The sequence below is a fragment of the Mizuhopecten yessoensis genome, unplaced genomic scaffold (genome assembly GCF_002113885.1).
Source record: "Mizuhopecten yessoensis strain PY_sf001 unplaced genomic scaffold, ASM211388v2 scaffold6893, whole genome shotgun sequence".
NCBI lineage: Eukaryota > Metazoa > Mollusca > Bivalvia > Pectinida > Pectinidae > Mizuhopecten > Mizuhopecten yessoensis.
In genome coordinates, this window is record NW_018406777.1 from 483,978 (window position 1) to 500,668 (window position 16,691).

Consider the following 16,691-nt stretch of genomic DNA (forward strand, 5'->3'; position numbering starts at 1 on the left):
TTGGCTGGTTGCAAAGGCCCTATAATAACGGATAATAATTTGTGAACCGCTGTGTGACGACCTCGAACTAAGTTGTGATAAAGCGGTATATAAGAACCTCGAATTACAATTATTTATTATTATATGCGGACATTGATTTGAACTAGATTTACATGGTGGGTGTCCTCCATGAAGCACTAGACGCATGCCCTTGATTCTGTGTTTCATGTTTTGGCCTAGTTTGATCGTTTAAAGTTCGAATGATATTTTTGTTTACAATTATTAAGCTAATCGTCACGTAATAAGCTTTCATGTATGGTATTCGCCCACAACATTAAAAGTGAAAGTGGAAATTTGTTTTGAACAATATCTTATTATTACCTATTGAAATCATTTATTTGTTTCGTATCCCGGATGCACGCATTCATAATATTAAACGACGCAAAATATATTTTTAAATATTTTCTTTAATTTGCTTGCTTTGTTTGTTTTGTTTCAGCAACAAAATTAACAGACATATTTTTACAGCATCCCTCATATAATACTATGACTCGACAAATAGTATGGAACAAATATATTGACAGATGGTAGAACAATGATAATACAGTAAGTGTGGAAACTGACTGTTTTTTTTCAAATATTGCGGTTTCCCCCTCTCGCTGTTAGACATGATACAGTTACATGTACATTGTATTAATGTATTGCCACCGATTTGTTATTTTATGTTAATTTGATTTTACATCATTGACTATTAAAATCCTGTCAAAATTCGTTCATTTCTCACATCATTTATTATTTTCTAATTAGTGTTATACGGATGTACCTCATGGAGTGCATATTGTTTATCATGTTTAATGCTTTTTTTTCATTTAAAAAAATGAAAATTAAATTTAGATAAACAACATTCATAGGTTTTGAAGACTCTTAACTACCGTGATTAATTAATGTTGTTGTCGAGTTATCTATATCTTTGTTTACAATCGCCCATTCAGACTGCGTAGGAATATGATTGAGTAATAATTATTATCTATTATGCAACAATCTCACAGCTATTTTTCCATGTCTATCGCCAATTGTTTTCTTTGTCATACATAAACTATTTTTGAATTGTTCCATTGTAATGAAGTGCTTTATTCAAGCGTTGTTCATGGGACTTCATCACAAAAGGAGTTTGTAATTGGTGGACGCAAAATCAATACTCGCCAAATTTCAAACCGTCACGTTCAACAGTTCCGGATTTTAACCAATCAACGTGATGGAAAGCGATGGACGGTGTTAATCAAACGGTCACAAGTACCATTACACCTCATTATCATTTCAACGGATGTTCAGATCAAATAAACTCCACTTTAGAAAAAGACCTACCAAAGAATATACGCCCATTTTAAATTATCAAAAGCACTGATCAGGCGTGAAATATCATACAATTAATCATTTCAGCTTATACAACTCTGCTAGCTTTATAAATCAAAACCCCCCAAAAAGTATAATAGAAAAACATAAAAGGGCAAGTGAATATGTATGTCGATACCTTGTTGTATGACGTATAATCTGACTTCGTTATGATACAGACAATTAATTTAGTATAAACTCTGACTGGATATATTAGATAAGGAGACGGGTCTAGAACTGTCAGTATCAATACAAACCTATATTATAAGGAGAGATAATATAATGTACAGAAACATCGTTAAGAATATGATCTTCTTTTACATCTAGCTAAATGCTGTGCCCACTGTCCTGTTGTCTGAGCCGATAGTTCTGTTGTCTGGGCCGACAGTCGTATTGTCAAACCCGACTGTCTTATTATCAGTGCAAACTGTCCTGTTCTCAGGATCGACTGTCCTGGAGTCAGGTCCAACCCTCCTATTGTCAGTGTCGATTATTTTCTGTTGTTTTGGGCGGCTATCCAGTTTTCGTGTCATCATGATACCCAAGGGGCCAGAGGGGTTAAGTGATCACCCCCCTGCTGTCAAAGGGTGGCCTCATTTTTTCATAAGTATGGACCTTCTAGAACATATTTCAGCTGGCCACCCCTCTGGGAAGTCCACTGGAGATTTTCTGTGGGGTCATATATAACCTTACCTTGGCAAAAAAATGTGATTTTGAATAAAGGGGGCAAGGGGTCCAGAAAGTGCTATATCATTTCTCATCATCATCATATGAATAATTACACTTACCTTCAAAAAGGGCCCTTGGCCCCTCGGATACCCCAGGGGCCAGAGGGGTTAAGACTATTTGGAGGGCACTCAAAGATGTATTTAATAATGCTAAGTTTATGATTAATCATTTAATTAATCATTTAAGAGAGATAACTGTCATAATATTATTATATAAAAGGTTGCATACCATCTTAATTAACCCTGTTTTGTTTTCTTCTTTAATAAAAACCGTTACCTTTCAAATTGTGGAAAGAACTCTGGACAAAATATGGATTCAGGTCTACTTGTACATGTATACGACTGTTGGAAGATGTAGCAAACCCTTTTTCTGTAGATATATACCAGAAATATTAGTTTGAAATGTATTTCAAGATAAGTTACGGTCGTGAATAGAATAAATTAGAAGGTCAGTTTGAATGCTCTTCGTGTAAGCTACTGTCGCTGAATGAGCTTGTTGACATGTTTACTGTTTGTGAAGTTATGAGTAAAGGTTAGTTCCTGGAGAGGCTTCTATCTACGCCAGACATGTTACGGCCGTCGGGAGCACTAGGTTTTCTACAATAGACTTTAAGAACCTGACAGCATTAAATACTAACTACCTGACTCCTAAAACATTGGTAATCTTCATTCTTTCCTGCAGTTGACAAGAGACGGAAGCCATAGCAGAAAGTCCTATACTTCCATTTAAAACCTTTAAGTATTGTAATTTTTGGAGAAGATTTGGAAAAAAGGTTTACACACGGTAACCTTAATTTCATGTTGACATTAACTGCCATTTCTGCCATGATACGATGACGCCGTAGAGTCTAGCTTGTTCTATTTTACACAACAGTAGCTCGTTTAATAATGGCTGAGATCCATTTTGTAGCAATCTACTTTAACACTGAAGCCACCTTTATCATTGACGAGTACACGTAATGTATTCAGCACGGTACTAATTACATCCAGTTTGTTTGCACGCTCTTACTAGTCGTAAACTTCAACAATTAATCGAACAAGCACCTGCTATATAATATTGACACAGGTCCACAATTCAATTAGTACATTCTAATTTTCGTAAAAACCTTAAACTTGAGCAATTATTTGAAAATTGAATGGCTGAATCGAAATGTTGCTTTGGTATCATCAGTAAGATTTATTGTTTGTAAAGTTCTTCCCCTCTGAATCAGGTCACATCAGGAACATATGTGTCAATGTGTCATTTACAAAGCTTGTTGGAATTGTTTATCATAACGTAGCGAGTGTGGTCTATGTTTGTTTCGAAAATGACTGTGTTAAACAAAAGCCTTTTTTAAACGTTAACAGAGGTTTTCTTGTTTTCTGTGTTGACTTTGTGCAAAAACATCACGAGTGTTTTGCTCTATTTTGCTCCAAACACTGTAAGCGGTTTCCTCTGCTATGCATTTTGATACCAGTTCATTACGATATTCCGTCGGTATTTTCAACCCGTTTGCAAAATTTCCATTCCATGTAGTTTACGTCACGTGTAATATTAATAGCAAGACATATAAGTTCCCCAGACCTTTCAGCATTGGGGACAAACATTCGTCACTTTTGACGATGTGATGAAATTATCAGGAACCTACACCAGGCAGCTGGTACATTGGACGATAGGAATATCAACGTAAGAGATGTCTTTCTGAAACAGCAAACTTTTAGCCATGTCTGATACAGTTGTCTTTTTAACTAACTTGTCTTAATTCCCTCATATTTGTATTGGTCTTACAATTGTAGTTTCAATGCAGATCTTAAGAGTTTCTCTACTACAGGGAAGTCTGACATACACACGCCTTAAAAGGGTATCTTTGGCTCCGATGCGTCTGCTAATTTCCTCTCTTACATAGATTTGCCTCTAAATATATAAATTCATAGATTTTGGGGTTTTACGAACCTGCATCCCTTTTTCAACAGCAGTGTAGACAGTATGAATTTTCATTGTTTTTGCCCCTAATATTACCGATGCGTGCTAGACAGATGAAACATCTGCATGATCCAGTGTCATTCATATTTGGCTTACTGTATCCACATGTATTACCTATTTTAAAGATGCCGTTTCATGTGTGGGTTTGTTGCGTTCATCCTTAAAAGTGTCTCTTTTACAAATATGTTTTTTTTATGTGTCTCCGACACTCAATTGTCTTAATAAGTGTTTTAACAAATATATAATTATGTGTCTCTGATGTTAAAATGTCTTCCAAGTGTATCTAACATAGAGGTGTCTTACACGTGTCTGTTTAATATTAAGGTGTCTTACCGCTTTGTTTGACTACGACGTGTCGGATACGTGTCTATAGATAAGGTTCACGTTTGAAGTACGGATATTTCACTTACTTTTATATAGCCATGGCAACGACAATAATTGGACATCCGTGTAAAATGTAATCCCTCCCTTGTGATTAAAGAAACGGAAAGAAAAGGCATCCTGCAGCAGACATAGTGAATGATGCCATTTTCCAATTTTGTAAATCTAGAAGATTGCTTAAGGAATTCACACGAGACTTTCCTGTTGAAAGGTTAAAATGAACTGTTACATTAACCCGCTGTGAATATTCCTCTTGGAAAGACAAAACAAAATCCTACAAGGACATTCTGTGATTTCTAGGAAAGGAAAGAAGAAAATATAGATGCTGACATGTTTAAATATGAATTTATCTTTTGAATTGCGGAAAATAATATCGATGTATTGATGTCTCTCATTATAAAATGTTACTCAATCATTCCTTTAAGCATTTAATCGATTTTGTTTGAAATGCTTTTATGAAGATAAACGAGTTGTGTGAGCTGGCAAGACGTAATTAGTTGCCATGATACCTAACAAATAGTAATTGAACTAGACGTGTGTCACATGCAGAAACTCCGTCTTCTGTACGGAAGAAAACGATAATTCGTTTTGCTTCTTTAAAGAAATCGTCCAACTGTATTCTGAAATGAAACATCATTTTAATTATCTAAGGTTTCATTTGATGATTGTGTATGTAGTGATTGATCAAGTTACAGAGTGTGGTAATCACAAACCGTACTTCAAACAGTGTATTTTCTGTAAATCATTTTAACACAATTTAGAAGCTTGTTAACATCGTGGCGGATCACGTTTTGTCATAATAACGGATACAGGTGGCCTAATGTTCTCTATGAGATCTCTTATAAGACGGTAGCATTATCTCACAACAGTTATCTATCAATATGTCGACTTTTAAATTCCGCTTGTTTTATATTCATCAAGTACAATAAAACGGATAAAGGATAACAATGATTAAAAATGTATGACTAGCTTTGTAATCTTAGTTCTGATTGGGTTCTATTATGACTAAAATGTCGTATTGATTTCAGGCGCTTGAAAAATGAGCACTAGATATATTAATAAGAAAGTAATTAAAAAAAAAAGATGTAAAACAAATAAATTAAGCATTTTTACTGAACCATATGACCATTTCGTATATTTATTTATGACTCGTCAGTAAATCTAAAGATCAAAAGACGTAAATCTTTAGAGTGTTCTAAAATATATTCTGAAATACAGCGTTATGGGAAGGTGCATATAAAACGATACAACAAGTAATTTAGAGAGCATTAATAACATCTGTTATTAATTTTTATAATTGTATAATCTCATAAACGGGTATAAATTTCGAACAGGTAGATTTCAAATTTTATATATTTATATGTATTTAAAATATATAAAAACGATAAACAATCTCCAGCTAGTAATTGCCAGTGATTCAGACATAAATTAAACAAACATTATTTCAATACGATTCAAAATCAATATATTACTAAACGGTACATTTGAATTGCTTTAAATTTATGTTTTCGTTTTACATGTAATGAATGGTTCTCCTTTCTTTTGGAGAACAAATCTTGTAATCAGACAAAACTGCATAACTGTGAAGGATTAGGTCAACAGTAGTGGATTAAAAGGAGTTCTTAGATCTATGATTTCATTATATAATTTGTCCTTATCTGTGGCATATCGATATTAGTCTGACACATGTACATTTTGACTGCATCAGACGGACACTGCCACACAAAGTAATAAACTCGTGTTCCACTCAGATGAGTTATATTAAAACAGAAAGCTCCCCCCATTAAAGTGTTTACGCGCCATTCTCTATAAACATTTATTGACAACTCAAAGAACAGTTCGTGATTGGTTTTGACTTCAATGTCCATCTTGATCAGAACATTTCATCTGATCTGCGAAATACTTAATTCTAGTCTGGCAAATAATCTTGCAAATTAGCAATCTTTTCGAATGGGCGAGACTATCGACGCCACGAACAGGTAAGAAAACGTGGCTTTCGTAAATACCGGAAGTTCGCTTGCCTGTAGGATCAGGAAGAACTTCCGGATTGAGTCTTAGATGTGCAAAAGACCTTTCGCACTATAAAAGAAGAGAAAAATAAAATTGAATTTTTGTTTTACAAATTCATCGAGCACACATTTCAAGAAAAAATACAAATCAATCACGTTAACTATAAGATATTGCACATAGTGTTCCGAAACCATCACGTAACCGGAAATGTAAACTCTTTATTCTTTTGAGAAACAATTAGAAATATGCTGCTGGAATCTTTTAATAAATCACAATTGCGTGCACACATTTAATTTATTACGAAGATCTGGCGATTGATAATTGTTATTTCAGAGAAAACAGAATAAGTACGGGAGGTTGGATATTTTCTCACACACAGGATTTAATGTTAATGAATCTGTGTACTGTAAGCCACGCCGATGACAATCCAACACGACTTATCTCAATTATCAATAGTATAATGAAATAATCTCAAAGTTACACATTGCAGCGTCATATGTTAAATTGAAAGAAATGCTGCAATATTACCTCAAGAAAACAATTTCTATTTTATGTAAATCATATGATTAAGAAAATTTATATCAGGTATCTACTGCCTCAATTATTACATGTGTTTTAAAGCGGACAAACGCGTCATTTAGCCACTTATATAGTGTGTATATATAGCAGTAGATATATTTAACAGTCACATATCGTAAGGAGAAAACAATATCCAGGTGTATAAACAAAACCATAACTATTACTCCAATTCGATTAAATCATAGCAAGATATAATATGAACAAATGAAAGATTTTACAAGGATACATTTGAGAAGGTACTAAGAGGTGTTACAAAATGAGAAGCGTTTTCTGCATCATCAACGACACCCGCCGTATAAATCTAGGTCAAATCCAAGTAATGTCATTCACTCAAAATAAAAACCGGGTCAGTTAAATGGAAACCACAATAGACACTATTGTTGAAACCCAAATATTTGAAAACGTAATATGTACAGTGTAGTTTACCTTTCATAAGCAGCTACCATCGCACTTATCACATAGGCCAAAGACTGAATTGAATCAATTTCTTTAAAGAGCATTGCAATTGGTTTATTATAGACAAAGATGGTGAACATGGTAATTTAAAAAATAAAACAAACATAATTTACATTGTGTATCTAACTATTGTTATCACAGTTAAAGTATCGATGATTGATGCTGGCATGTGCGTCTAAATATAGGCTTTTAATATCATATTTTTTACGCGAGTGCCTTATGCATTATGAACTATAATATCTATGAAAAGAAATGCATTAATAAGAACATGTATGTGCATCTCATGTACACAAAATTCACGTACTCGCATGTTAGAACTGATCGTGGCTGGAGAGCCTAAATAGTCAGTACCTAATACATTGGCTCCAATGGCTTACTAAGCTTGTGAATGCGCCGCTACTAAGTCACGCAGCGCAAAACCTATCGAACAGAGCACATGCGTGTTGCTTAGATAGCAAGACGATGTAGGGGGACACCAACTGCACAAGGGACACCTTTCTACCAACATACTGTTACATATTGTATATCTAAGCTTATACATATACATTGGCCACTAGACGTCAGTGTAGTTTAATTACGGAATTATGATGGAGGACAATGTTATCTTACCTCACTCCCGATAAGGTAAGTAATACCTACGTTTAGAAACACCTCTTTATGCAAGCTAAGTTTTATCATCATTCTTGTTTGATACTTAACCTTCCATCATCAACTTTAATAAGATTCGCTTTCAGTAATAGTTTGCTTTCCATTCAAATTATATCATAATGTGTTAAATGTGTTGACTCAAACTTATAAAACAAGACATGTGCGCATTTTTCTTGATGCGTTAATTTATGCAAAATTGAATGCATCGAAAGAGAACCAACAACTGTTTATACTTAGCCTATTCAGCAGCTTACCGTATCCTTTTTATTATTTAATCACGTGACCTGTCTTATTTCTATGCTATGTACCTATATTTTACCACTCAAATTCATCATCCTTACGTTAGCATATTAATTTGTGTTTTATACTACAATATCTAAATGTCTGGTATATCCGATACAACAAAATAATCGTTAAAATAGTTCGAGGTAAACTCATAAATTCAACTTTAATCAATGCATAATGCGACTAATGTATCGCTTATTAGAATGATGTTCAATACAGAATGAACGTTTTGATGTACATTTTTATACTAGGAATATTAAGATTTGTAATCCTGTATGACAGGACGGCTTCATAAGATTTTTGGGGTTTGCTTGTATCAAACTAATGTAAGAACTATCGAAATATTTCGATATGAAGTAAATTGTAATGACTTGCGTTGTAACTCTTTCTTTGCCTTTTTGGTGTAAGATGTAATGGATTTAGATTTGTTCTTATATAATTTTGGTTCAATTCAATATTGTAAATGTGCATATATTTGCGGTTCTTTTATCAGCAGGCTAGTCCTGTTGAATGATATTCGTCAATTTATGTACAAGCACACATGCGAATTAAGGAGGAAGACGAAAACATTATTTTACCATAGTATTTGCTGCCGTTACAATGTACCAGTATTTTACGTACAGTGCAGATACTTGATAAATCTTGACAATGAACTCACAACTTGACATTCATCATCTGCATGTAAAATAACTCTATAAAACATTTAGTAATCTTTTGTGCGGTAGTGCGATACTTTCAAGTTAAGAAAGTTTAAAGGGAAACATCCCTTCATAAATGGTATTGTCATGTTTAGTGTACACCTTGTGAATCGTACTATAGTGATAGAAGGAAGAACTAATTTGTAATAGCTCTATACACCGATTCAAAGTATTGCATAAAGTTAGAGGTATATTTATATCGGGTATGCTACGGAAGCATATAGGTGATCAGAGGTTGTTATGTTACCTAAACTCGCTGCTAAATGCCTAAGTACATGATAATATAATTTACATTGTGGGAGGTAAAAGTATTTTATATCACTGGAGTGTATGTATGTCTACATAACGTACCCACCTTGGTATCATGTTAGCGTTGACATACGTTTTGTTCATTTGATAAAATGTTTACAAGCTTCAAGAAAAACGCATAAGCGATATATGTTGTTATGACAATGGTTTGAAATGTCATCACCAGCTCTCTTTCATCTCGCGCTAGCGGCGGCCAACCAATGGCTGACGACCTGTTGTAAGATATTAACGCATCTTAGATGTGAATGTTATCAGCTTTCTGGAAAAACAAGAATTATTGTTCTCCATTACTTGTTGGCAAAAATGTATTTTCAAATTTGCCCTCGGTAACGCGTCTGAATTCTTCACAATTTCACTAATTTAAAAGGTTTGAATTCACATGTGAATAGTCGTTTTGAACTTTTAACGAAGGCTTGTATATTGAGAACATATCTGTTAAACAATAGCTGGCTCATAATTAAATGCTGCTACGCTGTATGATCGTTATTTAAACTTATTCTTACGTTTTTATCAATTAAATGTAGAGTTCATGGTGCGACCTCCCGTGACAATTTATAAAGGAAACTTCCAGGTCCCTCATTTAAATGCAATAGAGAGAATACCCTTTCCTTATCTAACGAATGAAGTAACATTTCAATCGTCGATGATAGCACCAAAATCGTATATATTGTTTTATGCTTCATATCCAACGTTATTGACTATTACTGGTACGCATCCTCAATTCTCATTAATACGGATCGTATGTGCTGGAAACAGAACTTACCAAACTAAATACACAATAACAAATTTGCCCACGACATGACATCTCCTAATTGGAATATTTCAGTGGAACTAACTTTGTATTACAGATCTGACACTAATATATCACTTGTATTATGTCTAACTCCACTTTTCTTGATATTGATCCTGGCGTCTGTTTTTCTTTACATGGGCTATTTTCTGGGTAGAGTGTTTCACCGCCATTGGAGAGATTGTAGCATTCTGAGGCGTACTTGGTTTGACGTTGGTATTCAGTGTTCATACATCACCCCCTTGATTGATACGTAGTTTATTGTGCTAGCTCGTCGCCGACAACACCATGTTATCCTACGGCTGGAGTTCTCAAGATCCATTTCATCACATGTCCTCTCGAAGTCTTTCGACATTGTAGACGAAATGGATGAGCGAGATCGTGGCTGTTTAGAGCTAATATTACATCTAACTACACACAAGCCTTCTACTAATGTTAAACAAACCTTTCAATGTATAGTAGTAAGGAAATACTTAATCATGTGTAATTGTCAATACAGGTACGGGTACAGGAATTTCTGAACTGTCCAATAATGTTTTGATTTCCTCTTGTCTAGTGGTTGAAATCATACTACTTAAAGCTGGAACCTTTTACATGTATGTGGTAGCAAACTCAGTATATTTATTTCGTGTCAATCACCCATGAATAGTTTTCTCTTTGTTATAGTGATAAACAGCAAGCAGTTTTCGTTTTGTTTGTTTTGTTCATCTATTTTGTTTTAAATACCCATTGCATTAATCCGTTACACTATTGTGTTTCTGCATTTACCTTTTTGTGAATGCTTTCTACAACATTTGTTTTGCTAGATTTCAAGAAAAAAAACAATATTATGCATTAAAATGGAAACAAAAACACAACAAAATGAAATACTATTCATACATAAAACTGATGTTATATGTCTCTTGTATAAATTATTCCGTGATTTACGAACTTTGCTGCAAGAAAGTGCACTGGACAATAACATATATAACGAGGTTCAAACTAAAGTACATTTGACAGAGAGAGAATTTTACATGAGTAGTGGCCTGGCAAAATTGCCGCCAGGGGACGTAAGAATCAGACGGTTCCGTCCAACAAGCCGTCCTTTTCACTTTACATTACTTAGCTTAACATACGAGAATTTAGAAATGATGGAATGAAAACCATAAACCGTCTTCCTAGACCATTATGTAGAGCGTGAATGGCTCTCTGGGGAGAGTGTTTTTTCGGGAGGAGCACGTCCAGCGGCTGCCTAGTATGGACAATATAGAGTTAAATTACATATAGATACTAAGTGTAACACAAAACTGCAATAAAGAATCGTTGGTGTATAAAAATCGAAACTGGTAGGAACATTATATCAACTTATGAACAATTTATTTGTTATTTTGATATGACATTTTTAGCACATACAATAGATATTAAAACATATGCTTTAATGTTTATTTTTTTATAGGAAATCGTGACGGGTGCCACATTTGGTGTCAGAAATGTTTTTTCCCTTCAGAAGAACGTGATCGTATGAGTGTTTTCCCTTCTGTATAAGCTCTTGTTACCGTGTCAGCTTTTAGTGCCATGCTTAAGTATTATTTACTGCAACTTTTACTCTAAAAGCTAGCTAAAAAGCAAACTACTGCATGTACATCAAAAATAATCAAAAAGAAAAAAAACTCAACTAAATGCCAATTTAAAATAGACAACGGGAATTGAAAAGACACAAAAAGGCAACAGATTCTTAAAAAAAAAATATCCTCGGAGCCCCCACCCCACCAGGAGATAGTTTCTTTAGAATATGCTAGCAATATATGGTGTTTTTGTTATATTTGTTATTGTCTTTAAAAGTGATGATGGCTAGAACGTTTAGACTTTTTACTCTCTATCTACAACTAATTAAATCGATTTCCTTAAAATGTGTTTGGTCGATGCCGAAAATCAGATCTCAAATTACAAATTACTTTTTCCTTTTTTATCCTATCATGTATCAAACTTTTCTGTGTGTATCTTTGATTACCAATTAGGTTTGCTGCTGTTAAGTAAACTTAACAATTTCTGATAGACATAGCTCTTTTTATCATGTTATACTTTTATAAATGTTATTAGCAGCTTCAGTTTCTAATTCATTTCTTTTCTTGTCAGAAAACCTGTTAACTTGAACCTAATATTCGTCTTTCTCATCCCTGATGGCCAAAATCTATATCAATGGGAGTAGTTAACCCCCATTTATGATTGGATTTCAAGGACGAAAATGTTTGACGAAGACTCAATTAAAAAGGAGTAAAAATCATCGGAGAATTTGCCAGTGGTTATGTTTAGATCAATAGTTACACCAGCTGATACCATAGTAGGAACTGACGTATAACCAGGCTGTGAACGCACGTACATGAGCTATTGGCAAGGTCAAACTGGTGTGATATATATATGTATAACAACAGATTGGTCGCATGAGGATTTAATATTAATAATAATAATTCGAGGTTCTTATATACCGCTTTATCTCAATCTAGCTCGTAGGTCGTCTCAAAGCGGTTCACAAATTATTATCCGTGGTTATTGGGCCTTTGCATACAGCCAATATCTTTCTCAACTCCCTGGGGAGCATACAGCTGGCGCTGCCATTTCAGCGCTCACAGCTAGCATTTTACACATCTAGCACTGCCCAACCACGTACTTATTTACAGCTGAGTAGACTTGAACAAGCGGAGTAAAGTATCTTGCTCAAAGATACAACACAGTGCCGTGCCGTGACTCGAACTCGCAACCCTTCGGTCACGAAAATGTCACAAAACGGTCTTCTTTATATACATGATGCAAAAAGTTATTTGGTAATGTCATGTTACTATTTTAGGCAAATTCACATTAGTCATATTCTGAGTATGTAATGTTTACGCCACAATGTTACCCGTAATGCTTGTTCCTAAAGAAATGTATGAGTGTTATTATCAAATGATTGTTGACTTCGTGTACACGCACAACAGTGTAGAGTAATTACATATCCTCTCATTACATATAACCTGACTGTGCAGTCGTTATCAGTCGCTGGGTATTACATTTCGTTTTGTTCGTGATAAAACGTATTACTGCGAGAGGGAATGCCGAGTGACAATTATTTCTGCGGAGACTTTGGCACGAGCACGACATCATTGATTTGATATCTTCGAATGTAATGAAGTCTTTAAACCGCGATTTAACAACTTTATCGTATGGAGATCGTTTTGGGAATGTAACCATTTCGTCAAAATTTGCATACGACATCGATGTTAAATGTTCCTCCATGTATGGTGTAGGCGGAAGTATAATGTTCTGGGTCCCTACACACTCCCAAAATCGCATGTTTCATACATTTGGTATATTTGTACGTACCATTTTGACTTGTCATCATTAAAATATTTCACAATGACCATCAATTACTCCACCATAGTGTGGTGGATTGTTATCGTCGAGTGTTCTGACGCAACGGCTAGAGAGAATTTTCTATTACCATAAAAGTGAGATTTGACTATTCAGTATCAACAAAAACTAAATCTTCCGCTTTAAATGTTTAATTGTATGCGACGATTGCTCACTGCAGTAACGTGTTTTTACATATCCGCCCCCAGAGTGTAATTTTGTGTCCGATACTCTACAAATTAAGGGAATCAAGCACCTAGTATTATTTGTTGTGTGTAGATCAGTTCTGTGTCTTTTCAATAAGGAAAGTGAACGCGAATAAAAACAAATCAGAATATTACGGCTGTAAAAACGTATTACTGCATACATAAATACAATCACATCTTTATGTTTTGTATTGAGGAAAGCCGACAAAACAATATAAAATATATAGCATTTGATAGGTGTTCACCGTCGGTAAAAATGTTGGTTATTTTGTTTAATCGAAACAACAATTACCACTTTGAAAGAAAAACAATTAACAAACCGATTGACTTGGAGTTGAAGAGTTGCTTTTAATACCCAAATCCATGTTTGACTTTGAGTTGGAAATTAGCTTCAGTATACGTGAACCCCCGACTGACCTAGATGAGAGGGCTACACTACGGTAAACCCCGACTTACTTTGATAAGAGGGCTATAATACAGTAAACCCCGACTGGCTATGATGAGAGGGCTATAATACGGTAAACCCCGACTTACTTTGATGAGAGGACTTCATTACGGTAAACCCCGACTGGCTATAATGAGAGGGCTATAATACGGTAAACCCAACTGATTTTGATGAGAGGGCTACACTACGGTAAACCCCGACTTACTTTGATGAGAGGGCTATAATACGGTAAACCCCGACTGGCTATGATGAGAGGGCTATAATACGGTAAACACAACTGATTTTGATGAGAGGGCTACACTACGGTAAACCCCGACTTACTTTGATGAGAGGGCTATAATACGGTAAACCCCGACTTACTTTGATGAGAGGGCTACAATACGGTAAACCCCGACTGACTTTGACGAGAAAGGGCTACAATACGGTAAACCCCGGCTGATTTTGATGAGAGGGCTATAATTCGTGAACCCCGGCTGATTTTGAGTGAATGGATGCCTTATGTATTCACAAGTAATAAGCGTTATGTGAATAGCAGACTTTTTGTATTACGTAATATTTCGGTATGACTATAAAACGGCGTAATCCGGTTAATGATATTCAAAGTTTATTAACTCCATTCTAATTCCGTAAATCTAATAAAATGAACGCTGCTGCATATTCATCATTTGTTTCTGTATCGATTTCGATCACGAATGCCTTCATACCTCCATGTGCGTTTCATGCTGCATTACACCAGCGCATGTCTACGTCAAACGATTTGCAATAACGTCTAAAACGCTGCATATTTTTGTGTAACCTTTCTGACTTACAATAGTACTTGACTGCAGCTGCAAAACTGCAAAATGTGTAGCATGGTTGGACTTTGCATACCGATGTTCAGACGGTATCCATTATTCTGCAATCCTAATAAAAAGTTAGTACGATATAACATGTATTCCATAACAAGAATATCAGAATTAATATCAACAAAAGGTGATAACAACAGGAACTGCAGAGATAAATTAACAAAAAATGTACCACTTGCGCGAATGTTCTATTGGACGTTATTCATCGTATTTAGAATTTAAAATCTATATTTGCATGAGTGATCTGCAGAGGAATTTACGCTTAAAATACAGCACCGCCTCCACCGGGTTTCTCTGGAGTGTAAAGTGAAATGACTTTTACTACCAGTAGTGATAAACTCTTTTATAATGCATCTTTCAATGAAGTCTAAAACTTGTCGGTCAAGCAAAGTGCACAAATTATGTGAATGGGAATGCAATCAGTTTGTTGGAAAATGTTGACACCAAACTGAACGAAATCTGCGACCCGAAACTCAATCACTCAATTACAGAACCTGCTCGAAAACAGTTTACAAACATTCGTTATATTGCTGTTCGCGTTTCATGGAAACGAAATCATTCCTTCAGTTTGTTATGAAGTTTATAGCGTACAGAGTTGAATAAAGTAATTATTCTGATAACAAATATAACTTGAGAAAGCATTTTCAAACTGTATTAAAAAGATCTCTTTAGTTAATCAAAAAGCATATGAAATCGCATGTCGCTCTGTGATGAAATATTTATGATATCAAATCACCGTATGATGTCAAAATATTATTTGTTTTAAAAGCTTTACACTATCACATCATCCACATCTGAAGATATCATTACATCGTCCCCTATACAACTTCCAAATGTCAAACCAATTACATGTATAAGGATTTGTTGATACCCAATTGTTATTTGTCTAGGGGAAAGGTTTAGCGATACAAACAAACATAAATCACTTCGAAATGCATTTCGCGTTCGCCTAGGAAATGTTTATGACATAAACACACGTACAAATACCATTATGGCATTTGTCTTTCTAGAATAGTTACCATACCAGCCGCTACTGGTGGTATCGGGATAACTTTAAGGTCTGGCAGTGCTAAACGCTGTGTAAGATATGTTCTGAGGTGGACTTTTACATCAGATCTTTCGCCTTCTAAGAAACAATTAAAGTTGTAAAACAGATTTCAAGATGTGTGTTTGTGTCGATCACGACCAATGTATCCATTATCACTACGTCAACGCCGTGTTAACTTTTTCGTTTATAAATCATCAATCGCGATACTTAATACACTGCCATGCGTGCTGTTAACGAGAGGTTAAAAACCAACAGGATCGGCATTAACTTGATGATGCTTGAGGTCGTATAGAATGCTGATAATGCGAGACCCAACTTGCTTTACAAGCTGAACAAATTATACAATTATTTTACACGGACTGATAAGTGTACGCTGTATACTAGAAAATAAACACTAAAAATAATGCTAAACATACAGTGAATAAGATGCGTTTTCATTAGTCAGGATAATGAAGATAATGGGAATCTTATTCTCCAATATATTTTTTAACAACAAAAACCACAAGATTTGACAATCCATAAATTATTACAGAGGATTTAAATCTTTTGTTGAGTGCTTATCT

The 16,691-nt window shown here is 34.9% G+C and overlaps 1 protein-coding gene across 3 annotated transcripts in view; it reads left to right on the forward strand.

Moving 5' to 3' along the window:
* The window catches only part of LOC110452803 (ras-like protein family member 10B), a 65,344-nt gene that overhangs the window by 22,203 nt on the left and 26,450 nt on the right, over positions 1 to 16,691 (forward strand). Inside the window, exon 1 of one of the 3 annotated variants that reach the window (XM_021501482.1) lies at positions 7,942 to 8,112. The exons of the other annotated variants lie outside the window; for them this stretch is intronic. The gene's annotated coding sequence lies outside the window, so the exon portion shown is untranslated. Of the gene's footprint in view, positions 1 to 7,941; positions 8,113 to 16,691 lie in introns of those variants that run through there. 3 annotated transcript variants of the gene reach the window in all.